This window comes from Lissotriton helveticus, chromosome 6 (genome assembly GCF_964261635.1).
Source record: "Lissotriton helveticus chromosome 6, aLisHel1.1, whole genome shotgun sequence".
NCBI lineage: Eukaryota > Metazoa > Chordata > Amphibia > Caudata > Salamandridae > Lissotriton > Lissotriton helveticus.
Window position 1 is genome coordinate 1,437,818,137 of NC_136067.1, and position 20,360 is coordinate 1,437,838,496.

Consider the following 20,360-nt stretch of genomic DNA (forward strand, 5'->3'; position numbering starts at 1 on the left):
CTTTTCTGAAATGCATAGCTTTACAGGTTCACCTATGAGTTATAAACCAATAAATTAGCAACCATTGACTTTCACTCAGAAAATTGTAAAAACTGTAGTAAGCATTCGTTTATTACGTTTCATGTTCCTGAAAGCTGTCAAGAAAACATTGATCTTAGAGGGGCTAACCTTTTGTTGATTGTATTTTTAGAAAAACAAGCATACTTTTTTTTGTTGCAAGGCATTTTTTAGTACTTTTTTAATGCTATACTTTGGTTAGTGTCTCGGTTCCCTCCAGAGAAGTGCTCCTTCCTTTAGAATTCACAACATGTGGGGGAAAAGGATGCAAGCTGGGCCTGGATACCATTTGTGAAAAAAAGTTATAAAGGCTTATGTGTGAAGTGTCACAAACATTATAAAAGACTCAGCGCTTGAAGGGGCATAGCTTCAGCAGCTGAGGGGTTAAATGTCATGTGTGGGCTTGACTATGTATTTACTCCATCCACATACTGAAAAAATATATGGCTGCCAGAAGATACACTATGCTTGGGATTGGGCTCTGTTTAAAATCATTGCAGTAATATGTTTGAAGGAAAAGTGCATTCGCCATGTAGGAAAACCTAAAAAAAATGAAAGTGGCACACTACTTATTGGAAATAGTGTGCCCTCACATTGATTAAATGTCCAAAAGCTGTTGTCACTGCATAGATTAAACTAGATTCTCCATGAATAGACCTACTTTCAACTAAAACCCTTAATTTATATCTTCATCTGGGAAAATGCTAGCAAGTGATTCTAAGTTATTTTCCATTCAGTTTTGAAAATCTAATTTCATGGTGAAAGTCAACTTTTGATAGCTTCAGTGGAAAATAACTGCATAAAACCGTATTTTGTGCCTTCTGAGACAAAACTAGCTTACAAACAGTTATGTTAATGATCTCACCTGCAGATGCCCAGTACACTTTACTAGTTGGTGTTAATTACAGTTCCCTCCAGAGAACAATGGCCTGATGCCTTGGCCCAGGAAGGCACAGATGTTATCAACAAATGGTCACTTAATAGGGATTAATCATTTGGCAAGGGGCACAGTAACAGTTGCCGAAACAAAAGGCAGCCTTCATACTACCTTTTTTGACATAGAGATGCTAAATGGAGCGGGAAGAATCTGTTCCTATTAATTTCCATGGCTGTCCTCAACTTTTTGGCTCCAGCCCCTGCTATTGTAAACTAGGTAATTCATCTATTCATTTAAATAGTAAAGTGGTGTAGGTAAAGCCAGAGGTCGTTCTGATGGAAAAAGGGGTAAGCCATTTTGATTTAGAGCTTCTGGAAACATCTTTTGTAAAGCGGAAGTGCTATTAAAAAGTAGGAGGGTGATAAAGTAGTCAGGATTGGGTTATAGAAATGTTCAAATCACTGGCAGTATATGACTGCACCTCACCACCACCTCCTCAGAGTGTTCAAGGACCTCAGCAGATGTCAGCTGAAGAAGAATATCAAAAGTAAATGGGAAACCCAATCAACCCTTGATGGCTTGGGCAATTAAATATTAGCAGGTAAGTGAGCCTACAAGGGATTTGCTAAACCATATATTTACATTAATAGCTGCATTCAATGTTGGCAAACTCTATCAAATAGCTTGCAATTAAATTTCTTCGGAAATAATTCCAGTTATTTACATATGAACAAATCTTCAAAGAAAGATTTATATTCGGGTCTATGTATTCAAAGAATAGATTTATATTGATCCAAGATTATGAATTATAAAGGGTACAAAATCATAAAACACACAATGCAACCAGAAGTACCAATCATTTGGAATTATGTATCCTTCTTCGTTACAATTGTGAACACCTTTTCACAGATAATTATAGGGCAATGTGACCAGACTTAAACATAAAACATTGGCTTCAATACAGTCGTACAAGGAATAGGTGTAATTGTCAGACAATATAAATCTATTCTTTGAATACATATACCCGTGTTATAAATCTTTCTTTGAAGATTTGTTCATATGTAAATAACTTGAATTGTTTACAAAGAAATAAAATTGCAAGCTATTTGATGGAGTTTGCCAACACTGAATGCAGCAATTAATGTAAGTTTATGGTTTGGCAAATCCCTTGAAAGCTGAAGAAGAAGGCCCTGCTGGAAGAAAGAAGACTCAAAGGTTTCTGACTCCTGCTAGCACCCAGAGACTCGAGCTGCTCTCCAAGGGTCATGTGTTTAGCTACCTGTTTCTCTGCCCCAGGGACACAACGCAGACGGATTCCTGACTCCAAGAAGCCCAGCTAAACACTGTGATCTTGACCCTTGCTGGTTTCCTTGGGAAACAGCCGTTACATCGCAACTTTTACAACGCACTTCTATTACAACGCAACTTTTACAACGCTGGATCCATTACATCGCATGCCTTTACAACGCATGACATTACATAGCAGATGCTATTACAACGCATGCCATTACAACGTAAGTATAGGTAAGTATATAATTTTATTTTATATTTTATTTAACATTATTTAATTATTTTATTTAATATTAAAAATAAATAAATATATTGGGTTTGGGTTTTGGGGTACAGGGGTATTTTTAGGTTTCAGGGTTGGGTTTGGGTTTTGGGGTACATGGGTATTTTTAGGTTTCAGGGTTGGGTTTGGGTTTTGGGGTACAGGGGTATTTTTAGGTTTCAGGGTTGGGTTTGGGTTTTGGGGTACAGGGGTATTTTTAGGTTTCAGGGTTGGGTTTGGGTTTTGGGGTACAGGGGTATTTTTAGGTTTCAGGGTTGGGTTTGGGTTTTGGGGTACAGGGGTATTTTTAGGTTTCAGGGTTGGGTTTGAGTTTTGGGGTACAGGGGTATTTTTAGGTTTCAGGGCTGGGTTTGGGTTTTGGGGTACAGGGGTATTTTTAGGTTTCAGGGTTGGGTTTGGGTTTTGGGGTACAGGGGTATTTTTAGGTTTCAGGGCTGGGTTTGAGTTTTGGGGTACAGGGGTATTTTTAGGTTTCAGGGCTGGGTTTGGGTTTTGGGGAACAGGGGTATTTTTAGGTTTCAGGGTTGGGTTTGGGTTTTGGGGTACAGGGGTAATTTTAGGTTTCAGGGTTGGGTTTGGGTTTTGGGGTACAGGGGTATTTTTAGGTTTCAGGGCTGGGTTTGGGTTTTGGGGTACAGGGGTATTTTTAGGGTTCAGGGCTGGGTTTGGGATTTGGGGTACAGGGGTATTTTTAGGTTTCAGTGCTGGGTTTGGGTTTTGGGGTACAGTGGTATTTTTAGGGTTCAGGGCTGGGTTTGGGTTTTGGGGTACAGGTTTTTTTTAGGGTTTAGTTTTAAAATACAATCTTTTATTTTAATTAAAAAAAATAATTTTAATAATTTTATTATTTATTAAAAATAGTTATTTATTATTAAAAGTTCTTTTTAAAATAAACTTAAAGTAATATATGTACTAAATAATTATGTAAAAACAATTTAATTTATTTAATTAATTACATTTAAATTACTTACATTTAAAAAAATATATATATACTTACCTATACTTACATTGTAATGGCATGCGTTGTAATAGCATCTGCTATGTAATGTCATGCGTTGTAAAGGCATGCGATGTAATGGATCCTGCGTTGTAAAAAATGCATTGTAACGGAGTGCGTTGTAATATATCGCGTTGTAACGTCATACATCCGGTTTCCTTGCAAGAGAGAAACCTGGTGCTTGGAAACTTTTCTGGAGGACATGAGAGCTGCAGGAATGAAAGGAGGGCCTTTTCCAGAACTTGAAGAAAAGTGCAACCTTATCATTTTTCCCCACCTCAGAAGACTGGGACAAGGTGCTTGTCTGGAAGTCTGCCCCCTAAATTGGCAAGGAAGACAGGGTTATCCTGCTTGGAGCTGTTGCTGCACTGAAAATAGGTTTAGTAGGACTTCACGTAAAAGTATCGACCACGTACTGCCCTGCCTGGCTCCACCTTTTAGCCTTGCCTTGTTGAATTATTTTAAGAATAAAAACAAATGTCTAATACTGAAGGTAAAACCATGGACCTGCGTGAGGTAGAAAATGTATATATGGGGTGCAGTGACTTGGGTGGCTACAAAGTCCGGCAGGAGTATAATGTGCACAGGCATTGATCCACACTGAACACTTAGCGCCAAAACCAACAGCTTCTGCTGGCGCTCAACGAAGTATTCATCTTCAAGGGCTCCTCACCCACTTCAGCCTAAGAATGTGCCACACTTGAGGATTTTGATGCCCAAAAAGTACTCTAAGTCGAAAGATAAATACTTTGACTGGGACAACCTGCTTGGTTTATTCAGTTTCCGCTGCATAGCAGGCAGCCTGAAATTGCACCCAAGTTCTGGTCAATCTTCAACTGTTTTTTTTTTCCAATGATGCTTGCATATATTTTTTGTACCCTTATCCGATGTTGATCACCTTGGTATCTTTTTGCTTATTAAAGTTTTCTTAATTTTTCTAAATCAGTTTTCGAATGTTGCTATGTTGTTTCTAGACTTTACAAATTGTGGTGTTGCTTGAAGTTAATACATAATTCTATGTTCATTGCCTACTGCTTGTGCCATAGCTGCCCATACCTACCAGGGATCATGCAGACATGACAAAAAAATGGGTTTAGCCTCAACAGGTTGTGTTTTTAATTAGGTAATGTTCACCACCTTGCAAATTAATATCACACTTTCTCACACAGGAACAATGTATAAGGGAGCAGACTGGTTGTAGCTGCGTGCACAAGTTTATCAATGACCTGCAAGCCATTCATCTGATACAATTAGTGACAGACCATATGCATGTTGCAGGACAACGCCAAGAAACCGTTTAGTGAACGTGCACTTTATAAGCCAATTTTAACATAACATAACATAACATAACAGGGCATCTTTTGGACCCTGTCTTTTCCAATTTACTCAGCCTCCGATGATCCACCCCTATTCCGGTGGTGTGGTCAGATCACTTCTTGGTTCCAATAGGTCTGAACATTCCAAGTGCCCCAGTTATTACTGTTGTGAATGCTGTTATTGAAAGGCAACAAACTTAATATCAAGAAATTCTGCAACCATATTCAGTCTAACACTCCAAAATTGGATTTGAACATTGAGGCAGCAGTGCTAAAGAAGAATGTTAGGTTAACTTCAGCTTTGGATGCCTTTAGACCGGTGTGTTCAGGCCAGTTGAAAAAGAGAACTTCAGCTTCTTGGTTTAATGAAAAATTGATTGCTGTAAAAAAGCGCTGTAAAGTATGGAACCCACTTGGAGGAAATCAAATGACTCATTAGCCAAATAAAACTACATGAGAGCCATCAAAGTCTACCACAAAATGATTAAAAAGGCCCATACTGATTTCTTAGCTGACCCCTTGAAAGAAATATATACTATAGTCCACACTAAACTGGCAGATAACTTACGGTTGACTAAGGCATCTAATGAGATCTGCAATAAGCTTGCGTACTATTTAAAAAAAAAAAAGGCTAACAATATTTATATGCATTTCTCTGCTAACACGTGTAGTGTGGAGGCTGATGGCCCCCCAATAAGGATGGACAGCATGCCACAGGTAGATGAGCTGAGGGAGCTAGACCTACTGGACAATACCTTATTTATTTATTTTTACTTTATTTTACGGTTTTTCATAGTATTATATATAGGAAGGCACATTTCTCCAGATAATACCTCCTTCATCTCCCTGACAGACAAATTTAAGTCAGGCTCTCCCGACAACCCGATGAAACCGGAGCTGATATTTAAAATGCAGGCACTTGTTATGCCTGCATTTTTAAGGTTAGCCAATTTCTCTTTGTCCACGGCAGTGGTACCTACTGCATGGAAACATGCTAAAGTTATTACTCTCTTGAAAAAACCCTAGCTTAAACCAGCCCAGCCAGATTTCATGACGAAGCTATTGGAGAAACATGTAAGCAAGCTTTTGACGGCCTTCTTAAAGACATTTTTTAGGTCTCGTCTATTCCATCCCGAAGGGATGGTAGGCGAGATTTATAGTAAGGAGACCTAAAAAGTCTACCCACTGCGGATCGCGTACAGTTCATGTGAGCCAGGCTCGTGCACAGGAATTCGCTCACCCTACCCCTCCCACAAAGCAAGATAGGACAGGAACATCAAAGCGACCGCGTCCGCTTTGATTCCACTTCACGCGCTCCGCAGGTCATAAACAGGACCATTTGCTCGTGAATCGGAATGCTGGCATGGTTGCCCAGCCCCCCTCCCAGTGCTGCCTTTCCTCTGCTCAGCTTCAACCGGTGCCCGACATCGCACCCCAGTTTAAATTGTGCATGCCCTCTGTTTGTATTGTAGGTCCTAAACATAAAACATAAACCTGTCTTTCCCAAACAAAAATACAAGCATTTAACGAAATTGCACCCTGTAACTGCATTCAAACTTGTTTCAATTTCTTTTAAATATTTTTCATTTCACCATCGAAGCTCCTCTGTTACTGCCCCCTACTGATCCCGTTGCTCATTACATCCATTCCACTGTTGCTCATCTTTCGCTGTCTCATTTTTTGAAAACTTTTTTTGGACCCAGCAGTTTTTTGGTGGGCTGCACCGTTCTAGCAAAAATGCTTTTTTCATGTTTTTTCTTGTTCACGGTTTCAAAATAAGTTTGCCATTTTGGAATGGTAAACAAAAAACAAAGTGGCTACTTTATCAAGACACATGGTTGATAATACTGGGCTCGCCCGACCAAAATGAGGCATGCATGCGTGGTGACATGTGCGCATATGCACCATTGCACTTTTTCAAATTTGCAAACTTTGTTCAGCATCAGCAATAACCATCTTTTGGTATTGCTGATGCTGAATGGCATTGTCAAAAAATAGGCATCGGAAAAGCTAATACGTTTGAAAAGCTAAAGGTGAACCCTACTAGCTTTGCCAATGCGTGTTATTTCCTGTTCTTATTGTTTCTTGTCAAAATAAAGGAAAAGAGGCGCCAATGTTCTTTGTACAGGTTTGCAATCTTAGAAACTGTTCTCCCCTCATTGATCCATCTGGTGATACATGGGTCATCCGGTCAGGAAGGCAGATACCGAAATTGCTTCCAGCTTGCTTAGCTCCCAAACCCCTGTGCCATTCTCATCTGGAGCAATGTGGAGCTCTGCTGCTTAAATGGCGCCAAAGACCCAAAAGTTTGGTACATTAGCCTGTCCTCTGCTTGAAAAGTAACTAGGGCCTTGCTGTCCAATCAAATTGGGGTTGTCTGAAGTTCAAAGGAAACTATGAGTCAGCAGTAAAAACTGCAAGATAAAACTTCTACACCTAATATTTAGTATTTCTAATTTTCCACCAGAACGTCTGAGTTCAGTGATTTGCCTTGAGCTCTTTGGTGCTTAAGAATGAAGGGACCTATTTTGTGACTGTGTGAGCCCGAAGAAATAGAAACTAATGAGATGTAAATCATTTTCAGTTGTAAAAGGATGTGCTCCAAGGCAGTTCTTGTTGTGAGCCTGAGTATGTTTCCAAATGCACCATGAGTCGGTCTCAGTACTAAAAAAGCATGACCCACACTGCCCCAAACCAGTGTCCTTCACTGCCCCATGCCTGCTCCTCTCAGTGCTCCGTACTTGTGTCCCTCGATGTCCAATACCTGTCCCTCACCCTCCCTCACACCCTCACCCTCACACCCCCCACCCTCACACCCCCTCACCCTCACACACCCCCTCACCCTCACACATCCTCTCACTCACACACACCCTCTCACCCTCACCCTCATACACCCTCTCACCCACCCTCACCCTCACACGCCCTCACACCCCCTCACCCTCACACCCCCTCACCCCGTCACCCCCCCCACACCCCCTCACTCTCACACCCCCTCGCAACCCCTCACCTCCACACACCCTCACACACCCTCTCACCCTCACACACCCTCTCACCCTCACACCCCCTCACATCCTCACCCTCACACCCCCTCACCCTCACACCCCCTCACACCCTCACCCTCACACACCCCCTCACACACCCTCTCACCCTCACACACCCTCACCCTCACACACCCACACACCCCCTCACCCTCACACACCCTCACACCCTCACCCTCACACCCCCTCACCCTCACAATCCCACCCCCACCCCCTCACCCTCACACACCCTCACCCTCACATCCCCTCACCCTTACCCCCTTACCCTCACACCCTCACCTTCACACACCCCCTCACACACACTCTCACCCTCACACACCCTCACACCCCCTGACCCTCACACCCTCACATCCCTCACCCTCACACCCCCTCACACTCACACCCTCACCCTCACACACCCTCACCCTCACCCTCATCCCCGTCACCCTCACCCCATCACCCTCATCCTCACACCCCTCACACCCTCACCCTCACACCCCATCACCCTCACACCCTCCCCCTCACATCCTCACCCTCATACCCCCTCCCCCTCACAACCCCACACCCCCACCCTCACACCCCCTCCCCTCACACCCTCCCCCTCACACCACCTCTCCCTCACATCCCCTCACCCTCACATGCCCTCACCCTCACACCCCCTCACCCTCACACCCACTCACCCTCACACACCCTCACACCCCCTCACACCCTCACACCCCCTCACACCCTCTCACCCTCACACCCCCTCACTCACCCTCACACCCTCACACCCCCTCACACCCTCACCCCCCCACCCTTACACCCCCTCACCCTCACACCCCCTCTTCCTCACACCCCCTCACACCCTCACCCCCCTCACCCTCACCCTCACACACCCTCACTCACCCTCATACCCTCACCCTCACACTCACACCCCCTCACCCTCACAACCCTCCCACCCTCACACACCCTCACCCTCACACACCCTCACACACCCTCACCCTCACCAGCATAGCATAACAAAACATAGCATAGCATAACAAAACACAGGATAGCATAGCATAACTAAAAAAGCATAGGAAAGCAAAACCTAGCATAGCATAATAAAACAAAGCATAGGATAGCAAAAAAACATAGCATAACACAACATAGCATAGCAAAACACAACAAAGCATAGCATAGCATAACAAAACACAACAAAGCATAGCATAGCAAAACAAAACATAGCATAACAAACCAAAGCTTAGCATAACATAACAAAGCATAGCAAAACAAAACATAGCATAGTATAACAAAACATAGCATAGCATAACAAAACACAACGAAACATAACAGAACAAAACATAGCATAAGATAACAAAACATAGCATATCATAACAAAACAAAGCATAGCATAACAAAACAGCATAACAAAACATTGCAAAACACAACAAAACATAGCATAGCATAACAAAACATAGCAAAGCATAGCAAAGCATAGCATAGCATAACATAACACAACATAGCATAGCATAACAAAACACAACATAGTATAGCATAACAAAACAAAGCTTAGCACAGCATAGCATAACAAAACAAAGCATAGCATAGCATAACAAAACATAGCATAGCAAAACAAAGCATAGCATATTAAAACACAACAAAACATAGCATAGCATAACAAAACACAACAAAACATAGCATAGCATAGCATAACAAAACAAAGCATAGGATAGCAACACTAAACATAGCATAGCATAACAAAACAAAGCATAGGATAGCAAAACAAAACAGCATAGCATAACAAAACATAGCATAACAAAACACAACAGCACATAGCATAACAAAACATAGCAAAACACAACAAAACATAGCATAGCTTAACAAAACACAACAAAACATAGCATAGCAAAACAAAACATATAATAGCATAGCAAAACTTAGCATAGCATACCAAACACAACAAAACATAGCATAGCATAACAAAACATAGCATAGCAAAACAAAGCATAGCATAATAAAACACAACAAAACATAGCTTATCATAAGAAAACATAGCATAGCATACCAAAGCATAGCATAGCAAAACATAGCATAGCATAACACAACAAAGCATAGCATAGCATAACAAAACACAACAAAGCATAGCATAGCATAACAAAACATAGCATAACAAAACAAAGCATAGCATAACATAACAAAGCATAGCGAAACAAAACATAGCATAGTATAACAAAACATAGCATAGCATACCAAACACAACAAAGCATAGCAAAGCATAACAAAACATAGCATAGCAAAACAAAGCATAGCATAATAAAACACAACAAAACATAGCATATCATAACAAAAGATAGCATAGCATAACAAAGCATAGCATAACAAAACACAGCAAAGCATAGCATAACAAAACAGCATAACAAAACAAAGTATAGCATAACATAACAAAGCATAGCAAAACAAAACATAGCATAGGATAACAAAACATAGCATAGCATAACAAAACATAGCAGAAGAAAACATAGCATAAGATAACAAAACATAGCATAACATAACAAAACAAAGCATAGCACAACAAAACATAGCATAACAAAACATTGCAAAACACAACAAAACATAGCATACATAACTAAACATAGCAAAGCAAAGCATAGCATAACAAAACACAACATAGCATAGCATAACAAAACACAACATAGCATAGCATAACAAAACACAACATAGTATAGCATAACAAAACAAAGTTTAGCATAGCATAGTATAACAAAACAAAGCCTAGCATAACAAAACATAGCATAGCAAAACAAAGCATAGCATAATAAAACACAACAAAACATAGCATAGCATAACAAAACAAAGCATAGGGTAGCAAAACTAAACATAGCATAGCATAACAAAACAAAGCATAGGATAGCAAAAGAAAACATAGCATAGCATAACAAAACAAAGCATAACATAACAAAACATAGCATACCAAAACACAACAACACATAGCATAACAAAACATAGCAAAACACAAAAAAATAGCATAGCTTAACAAAACACAACAAAACATAGCATAGCAAAACAAAACATATAATAGTACAGCAAAACTTAGCATAGCATACCAAACACAACAAAACATAGCATAGCATCACAAAACATAGCATAGCAAAACAAAGCATAGCATAATAAAACACAACAAAACATAGCATATCATAACAAAACATAGCATAGCATAACAAAGCATAGCATAGTAAAACATAGCATAGCATAACAAAACATAGCATAGCATAACAAAACACAACATATCATACCATAACAAATCAAAGCATAGGATAGCAAAACATAGCATAGCATAACAAAACAAAACATAGGATAGCAAAACAAAACATAGCATAGCATACAGCATCACTCAGCACCACCAAGTGGAGAAGCGTGGCTCAGTGGTTAGAGGCGGCAGACCCGGAAGCTGAGATCGGCCGTGGACCAGGGTTCGATTCCCCGCCTCGGCGGGTCTCGGGCTCAAAAATTCCATGGACTCGACAATTCTCGCTCTGGTGCCTACTCGACTCACGGGGTCACACTCTGCGACTCTGGGCAATAGCTTGCTTAATCTCCCCTACGGCCCCTCGCGGCGGGATGCCTGGCTTTCACCTTGTGGATACCCTGCCGGGGTATCTCACAGGGGAATACCAGGACGGGTTCCCTAAGCAAGCGCCTTGATGCCTTTGGGTGATACGTGCGCTATATAAGTCGCAATACATTTACATTTACACCACAGCATCACTTAGAGGCACCAGAACATCACTATGCGCTACCACAGCATCACTGAATGCCACAGCATCACTCGTTCGCCATCATAACATCAGTCAGCGCCACCACAGCATCAATCTCTGCTACCATTCAACAACAACTGGTTCAAATATGTTCTCTCAATGTTTCAAGCTTTATTACAAATGTAACAAAAAGATGTTAATATTTCACTTCTGTTCTTGGATTTTCGTCACAATAAAATACACTGCACATAATCTTCACAAAAGTTATTTACAAAAGTTTAAGCATTTGCCACTATAAATTACAATAACTTTTATTTAAGTATTCATTATTAAAAAAAATTAAAAGCCATTGTTATTTGTAATATTAATACATGTAATTCACGTAAATACAACACATATTTCATTACAAATGCTATAGGTGTCAAATTTGCGAAAGTTATAACTATTGGCATTTTAAATGACAAAGCTATTAATTTCGCTATTTTCAAAAACAAAACATAAATAAAAAAATTGTCATTTACAATGCCAATAGCTCAAACTTTCCTAATGCGAGACCTATTGCATTGCAAAGGCTTGTTTTTTGTTAGACTCCATGCAGAATGGGTTTCGACCCACCTACACTACAGAATCAGCTCTCCTCACAGTTACTGGGGCTTTGCTTCTATCTGCCAATGATGGTGGTTCGACAGCACTTATTCTTTTAGATTTAAGTGTGGCTTTCGATATTATATCTCATGAGGTACTGCTACAGCGACCTCGTGAGATCGGGCTGCGAGGCAAGGACTAGGCTTGGTTAGCCTCTTTCCTATGAGATGGTTTTTTTAAGTTATATCCCCCCTTCTCATCTTCACAAAGAATTTTAGCGCAGAGCATCCCTCAATGCTCTGCCCTAAGCCTCACCTTCTTTAGCACTACATTAGGCCACTGGCAGATGTGGTGAAATATTTTGAGATGTCTTTGGTATCCTACTCAGATGATACTCAGCTTATCGTCTCTCTGTCCGCGGGGTCTATGGAGGGTGTTGTCAACTACCAGAATTTTATGACCACTATTGCTAATTGGATGCATTCTAACTGTCTGAAGTTGAGTGGCAATAAAACGAAAATTCTACTGCTGGGGAAGCACTCTCAGGTCTGGAGTGACCACTGGTGGCCACAGGTATCGGCGTCTCCTCCCAAGTCAAAATCTGCTGTATAAAATGTGGATGTCTGGCTTAGTGATGCACCAAGACACTGCCAGGAACATGTTTTGGTACTCTCAGAAGTCTCAAATCGATTATTGGCTTTTTCCATCTCCAGGTTTGACAAATGATTATACAGTCTCTGATCATCTTGCGACTTGACTATTGTAACATTCTTTATCTGGGCCCCACCAAGTTCGGAAAATTATGCTACCTATTACTCAGAATGCAGCTGCATGAGTGCTTTTTCATCTACCTACATTTTGCTCTGTTTCTAAGCTGCTTTGTAAACTTCATTAGCTGCTGATAGAGAAACCTATTCAATTTAAAGCCTTGAGCATAGCTCATCAGATTATGAACAAGCAGGGGGCAACTAGCTTGGCATCCTTTGTGCAGCTGTACATACCGAGTAGGGACCTCCGCTCTGCCGACCTGAATTTGGCTTATATACCTCATGCCAAAAGAGGCAGGAAGGGAGGTCGCTTTTCCGAACAATGGCTCCTGTTTTATGGAATAACCTGCATTTACATCTAGAGAATATTCAGAACCATCTTTGTTTTAAGAAAGAAGCTGAAGGCCTGGCTGTTTGCAGCATAGATCTTTTCTGTGTTAGCTCTTGGTTGTATCATCTTGATAGTGGGTTAGCACTGAGAAGCCCTGTTTCCGGTGCAGCTATGCGCTTTATAAGTGTTTATAACATAACTTACTATGTGCTGTGCTGGCTGACACTGCCACCATTTCCTTTACTTTATTTTATAAATGTGGGTTATCACTGTAACATGATTGCTAACATGACCCTCTTGGGTTCACCTTCAAGTATAGTGAAACGAAAAAGGTGCACTTTTCTTGATCACATACACTCACAAATTACCCACAGTCTGCAATATAACATTAGGACCATGCTGTCTTTTATGAGATTGACATTAGTATGATCTTTCAGGAGGTTAACCACAGACACATTTGCAACATCGCAGCATATGGTCTTGACACAAACGTTTATTGGGTCCATGCCTAGAGGTTCTTGCCACCAGTGGTGGCCATGAACAAGGGGTGTATAGCGTGAGGACAATGCACACATGGAATTTGTGAGTACAATAAATGACATGGTTGTGTGAGGTATCCATTGCATATACTAGTGTTAGTGTCAATCATTGAGGTGTACATGCTCTGTCATTCTTCTAGTCCTTGTGGCCAGTACAAATGATACCATAGGAAAGGTAACAGTTGAGGTGACCACAAATACCTGAGAGGCTGGCTTCATAGGTACTACAATTGTCAAATGGACAGAGTATAAGTAATTCTATGAGGCTTTGGTTTTGTACAATGCTTCACACAGTGTTATACAGCATGATGTGCACATGCAGACATGGGGAGCAGGGAGATCTCATTGTAGCTGTTGACCTATGTTCAGATGATTGTTGTCCAGCAACCAGTCTTCTGGCACATATGGTTTGTGCTTCGGTATGAGTGATGTTGTTTTAACGCCTAGCAAGCTGTGTGGAGGATGGGCTATGCGTCCAGCCTTTGTTATTGCTTTGCAATTGGCCCTGTGTACATGATGGGCATGAGGAACAGGGTCAAGACTGATTTGCATATGGCTTGATCTGAACTGGGATGGTGAAGTGAGCTAAAGAACGATGATGGATTCAACCCAGATCTGTGGCTGGGTTTGAGTTTCAGAGCTCCATCCATCATCTCCTTACATTTACTTTGTTCGCCCTAGGTTGTCAGGGTATGCCCAGACGTGGGTCCCTTGCTCACTTTGCCACGGGATTCAAGCTAGCCTGGCTGATGAGGGATGTTACCCTGAAACCGGTCTCAGGATACTTGTTTCTGGTCCAGGGAAGACCTGGCTTGGCAGTTCGGCTTGAATCCAGTGTCTGTGCAGCATGACAACAATTACAACTCCTTTCAGAGACACAATCTCAATAAAAGAGGGGTGAGTGCAGCGCAGTGAATGCAGATTTGTAGAAAGGCTGATTTCACACTGAAAATTGCCTCCTGCTCCCTCACACTGACCCTCACCGAGAATTATATTCTGTGCCAAGAGCCAGGTTCCTAAATGCAGCGCAACGCTAAAACCTCATAAAATCAGTTGAAGGCACCTAGAAATACTTGTGACCTCTGTAAAAGGTGTCTTGGTTTCTTCCTCAACACAGTAGTTTCTCATATGAATCTTATATGTGCAGCTACTTAGGTTTATGCCTCTTTGGGAACCTATTTTTAAACGTATAGACTTTGGGGAAGAGGGGGAGCAGCACAGGCCCCTGACGCCAGGTTTGTGAGAAACAGGCTGCTTTATTGAAACAGGTGCGTATCACATACTCAAACCTGGATCTTTGCCTTACAAAACTTCAAACTTCACTATATAAAGTTGTTCACCTATGTTAGGTCCCCCCACAGCTACATATCCCCCCACAACAACTTAATTCTATGAGTCTCTACTTGCTCCTGTGCTGATCTTATGCAACTGAGACCTTTAAACTTCCCTCGATCTGTACTCCAACTATTAACCTCTAACTAACTAAACTTCCCAATGAACCTTTAACTTCCTAGCTCGTCCATGTGTGAACTTGTCTAGCTGTTCCTTTTCAGCCTAAATTGCCACTGTTAACAATAAACTTTGGTAAACCATGCCAACTTCTCGGTGAACCGCCCCTGCACCTACCTCAAAGCGACAACCATACAAGATTAACCCCACACACACCTGTTCCAGACAAAGCCTGCCCAAACTATAAATTAACTGCAATATGTATAAAGACCCCCAAACCACAGGTCTAAAGTGATGGGAGGGTAGATAAAAGCACTACAGTTCCTAATATCAGCCACCCTGCCACCAAGACAAAATGATGGCAGGTGATATAAATTATCCGGTTATATACTCTGTGCTATGGATATCATTCAATCCAGCCGAACCGCCGGCAGTCGTCGGACTGCTCCATTACCCAATAATCCCAGGTAGCAGACCTCCCTGTGGTAAGCTGATCCCCAAAACCCCATTCAGGAAGAGGGGGAGCCGCACAGACCACTGTAACCAGGTTTGGGTGAAAAAGGCTGATTTATTGAAACAGGTGCACATCACATACTCAAACCTGGGCCTTTACCCTACACAACTTACAAACCTTACTATACAAAGTTGTTCATCTATGTTAAGTACCTCCAATCCCTAAATATCCATCCCCCTTAATTCTGTAAGTCTCCACTTGCTCCAGTGCTGATCTTCTGCAACTGAGACCTTTAAACTCCCCTCCAACTTTACTGCAACTGTTAACCACTAACTAACTAAACTTTCTAATGAACCTATAACTTCCATTCTCATCCAGGTGTGAGCTTGTCTACCCGTTCCTTTTCAGCCTGAATTGCTGCTGTCAACAACAATAAACTTTGGTAAACTATGCCGACTTCTCTGCCAACAGCCACCCAGGAAAAAGCCCGCCACAACTCTATGTGCATGTACGACAAGTGGACCCCATCTCTGCGGAAAAACTCAACATCATCATATCGTAAATCAGAATGTTCAATTCTTCTAAGTTCCAAGTCCCTACCATATGGATGCATCTCCTTAATGAGTTTCCTCCTTGCCCTATCTATAGCTGCTGGTCTCCTGGCCCCAAACCAGACCCTCCTGGGAATAAACTCTGTCCATAAAATGTGTCATCCTGACCACTGGCATCGAACCTCCTTCAAATACTCTTTCATGGATTTTAGCAAAGCCAAACCTTTCTTCAAAACTAGACACAACAACAAAACATCTGGACAATTTCCCCCACCAAAAGCCTGTTCAAGCAGGGTAAAAGTTCCACCAGCACATGCCTCCCTTGTCAACCCAGTGCACTTTATACATGCTGGCATCAAGCCCAAGATTTCCACCATGACTGCTTTGCCTTTCCTGTCTTTCTGCCCTCTTAACAAATGAATTCTCCATGATCCAGACCGACAATTCAGCGCCCTCTGGACTGGGAACTCAACCTTAAAAACACAAGCAAACCGTTGACAACCAGCAAGGACTCACAATTCCACCTCCCACCATCTAACAAAGCATTAAAGACAGTCCGAAAACTACCTGCCAGGGCCCATAATTCTTTCCCTACTCGAACCCGGCCTACCCCTGTCACCATACCTATGCAGACGTATTGTGTCCCAAACCCTTGTCCTAGTTGAACCAACGCCTTGCGCAACACTGCTAGTAGCAGGTACACCGACACTGGCCTGCCATCCCCATGCTGGAAGACTCTACCCCTCAACACATTCTGAGACAGAAGTGCTGACTCCCAATGTACTGGGAAAAATCTGTCCACTGGATAAACTTGGAGCAAGATGATCCTGCCCTGACCCCTCTGATCTGTCTTTGACCAGTGTAGCCAAACCTGAAGACCTGCTGCACACGGATGAAACTCCCCCTTCCGGAGCACCCCTTCCACCCTCTCCCCCGAGTAGCTCTGATACCCAAAATACACCGAAAAACATCCATGTCATCAATGTTGTAAATAACACTGTTTCATCCTCTATTCTGCAAATCCCTGGCAAAGGCAAAGCAAGTTACACAACAAACCCATAGTAAATGCCCTCCTTTTTGGTCCTACACACCTGCCTCTCTGGCCCAACCTTCCAATATCCGTCTCCCTAGTTAGCTGGAAAATGACACATAGCCCCACAAAAGCTACCCTATAAAAGCTATACCTGCCAGTTTCCCAGAAATTGTTACCTGTGACAGTCCCTTATCTATAACAAATTTATGAATGGGACCACACCCTCCATCCTAGCCCATTCCTCCGGACTCCATTGTGCCCAACCACCTAAAAATGATGACCAAGCCTGAGCATTAGCTGTCCTTGTAGAAACCGCCATGGAATCTATCGCCAACTGGAGCATCCTCCGATGCCTACTGTCTAAAGCTCTTGAAGCATCCAGTTCATGACTCTGCCCACTGTGAACGAGACAAAGCATCTGCAATGTCATTGTCCATACCAGGCTCATGTCTGGCTCTAAAAAACAATGTCATTTTTCAAACACCCCATCAGCAGCAGCTGCTTCATATGGGCTAAAGAGTGTTGCCATGCCCCAGCTACACTTGCAGCCAAGGGAAAAATAGAATGGTAATAAACTCAGTTTATTACCATTTTATTTTTACCTCCTTCAGTCCGAGTTGGAAGGACAGGGCAGGGCAGGGCCGTTACTGCAGATTGGCAGCACAGAGGAGCGGTGACAGCTGGCTAAAGTGTGCATGTCACTTTGGCCGGCTGTCTTACGGTGGCCTGCCTGACATGCGCACTTTAACCCTCTCCAACCCGAGCTGTCCAGGGTGGAGAGAAGGCACAGGTCCCCAGTGCCTAAAGGAGCATCAAGCCAGCCCACTCAAACCAATCCTGATGCTTTTCTCATGCTGCTAACAATATCAGCAGCATGAGAAAAGCACATGGAGTGGTACAGGGAAGTTGGCTGAGACTCTGAGACTCACGCTGGAACTTCAGAAGAGAACACTGAGGAAGAGGACATGTGGGTAAGTAAACATTATTATTATTATTTACTTTTTGACCCACTCTGTGTTGCAGAAACCCTTGTTGAAGTCCCAGCAAGCCCCTGTTTGGCTACCCCGTCCTTTAATTGATGCCCCACCCCTCCTTTGGTAGGGTTCTCTTTAAAGGGCTGATAAACGATATCAATCGGTTTACTGTGCAAATTGTTTTGCCAAACTTGGCAGGCCAATAGTGTATTGCCACAAGTTAGAGTCAATTTCACCCCATTGCAACTCAGGATCCATGGCCATGTGAGCCCTGAACTTGTCATCGTATTGTATCCAACCATATCTCCTGTAATTCCTGATGACGTCCATATACTTAACTGCAACTGACCTTTCAGGGTACTTTTCACAGTACACACTAGCGTAAATGAGAAAGGCTGCCGTCCAATTCTCATAGTCACTGGCTCTTTTGGCCTCTTGGGCAGCTCATATTCTTCTTCTTTGGAAGACTCTTTGGCTCTTAGTTTTCTATGCAGCAGTTGCAGCATTTCAATGTATTCTCCCTACCATATCTTTTCTTAGGTTGCTAGCATTAAAGAAACCCCTAACGGCTTAGACACTACCAGCTGCGGCAGTTTCTTAATTTTCAATTCTTTGCTTTATAGACCGTCTGCCTTCCTTTCGCTACCTACCCTCTCCTCTGCTTTCTTACCCCCAGCATTCACCAGCTCCCTTATCTGTTGCCATACTCGAAGTCACAGATTGCTCTTTCTCTGTCTGCCCTCCTACATTGTCTAGGATCCCTTGTTTACCATCTACATGGCTTAATGATGGCTCACCCATACTCCACTCCTCTATACCAACACCAGTGTACTTCACATATAAACCTTTTCTCAGGCGTGTCTCCCCACTCACCTGAGGTTCCTATGCTTCTACCCCAATGAATTCCATTTGCCGGTGTTTGCTCTGTCCTGGTCTTCCTTACCTGGAGCCAAGGTCAGTCCTCGATCTGGAGCCCGCGGCCTAATCATCCTTTCTTGTCCCAATGTCACAAAATGCCCGTTATGCTTGTGCAGAGTGCCTGAGTCATGGAAAATGCTAGGTGAATACTCATTAGTGTCTCCCTCTGCCTCATCCCTGCTCCCTGTTGCCACAATTTGTGTATCATCCTCATCCCTCAATTCATCTTTCTCAAGACTTACCTCCTCGTAGTCTAACATCATCACATCAAACACCTCTTTCTCCCCAGCCTGCTGGGCTTCTTCATTCACCCACCATCTTGTACGTACATCAGGCTGCACCACCGAACTTTGTTCCATCCTGTGCTGGGGGCTGTACCTTGCCCTTCCAACCTTCCCAATGATGTGGGGCCACGTATTCTGTGTGTCTTGCCCCTGGGGGTTGCACCAAACCCTTCCACATGATGTACCGCTGAGGCCACCCCAGACCTTCTTCAGGCAGTGATTGTGTCGTCCAATACCGCTGTCCGGCTAACAGCCCGGCTAACAGCACAGGCCTTTCCTTTACTACACCTCGTGCCATGAAGTCGCACAAAGCTGTCCCGAGTCCACCACATCTTTAGAATCCTATCCCTGCAAAAAGGAAAACAGGCCCAGTGTGCTGGTAATTCCCCTGTGCTTCACCTGAACTGCCCCTGACTCTGGCAACCCAAGCCAACTGCCTGGACCCGCACACAGCCGGGTACTGATTCCACCTGGCATGACCTGAGAAAGAAACCCGCTACGCAGCCGGCCCTGTTAGTTAGCCCCAGGGCCTCGTCCCCAACCGATGACTCCTGCAATCCCACAACCCGACCTGCATTACCATATACCCTCATAGGAGACCTCCCATCCACACTGACCGCCGTACATCCATCCTAGTCCAACTGAATGTCATCCAGCCCATTCTCCTGATCCTCTTCACCTTCATCACTCCACTCCAACATAACTACTATAAGCGCGGAGGCTGAACCTTTTGCTGTCCCCTGTCCTGCAGCTCTTGTTGTCCCCTTTGCTTCATCTGCCTTGATCCCAGACAACAATTGCCCCCAGCAGTGTTGTCACCCTCCTCATGCTCCTCCCCTGCCCACTGGGCCCTCACACTTGCTGGCACCCCATTCTGCCAGCCTGTGTTGTCCAAGGAAATAGGGGTCCAACGGTTCTTATA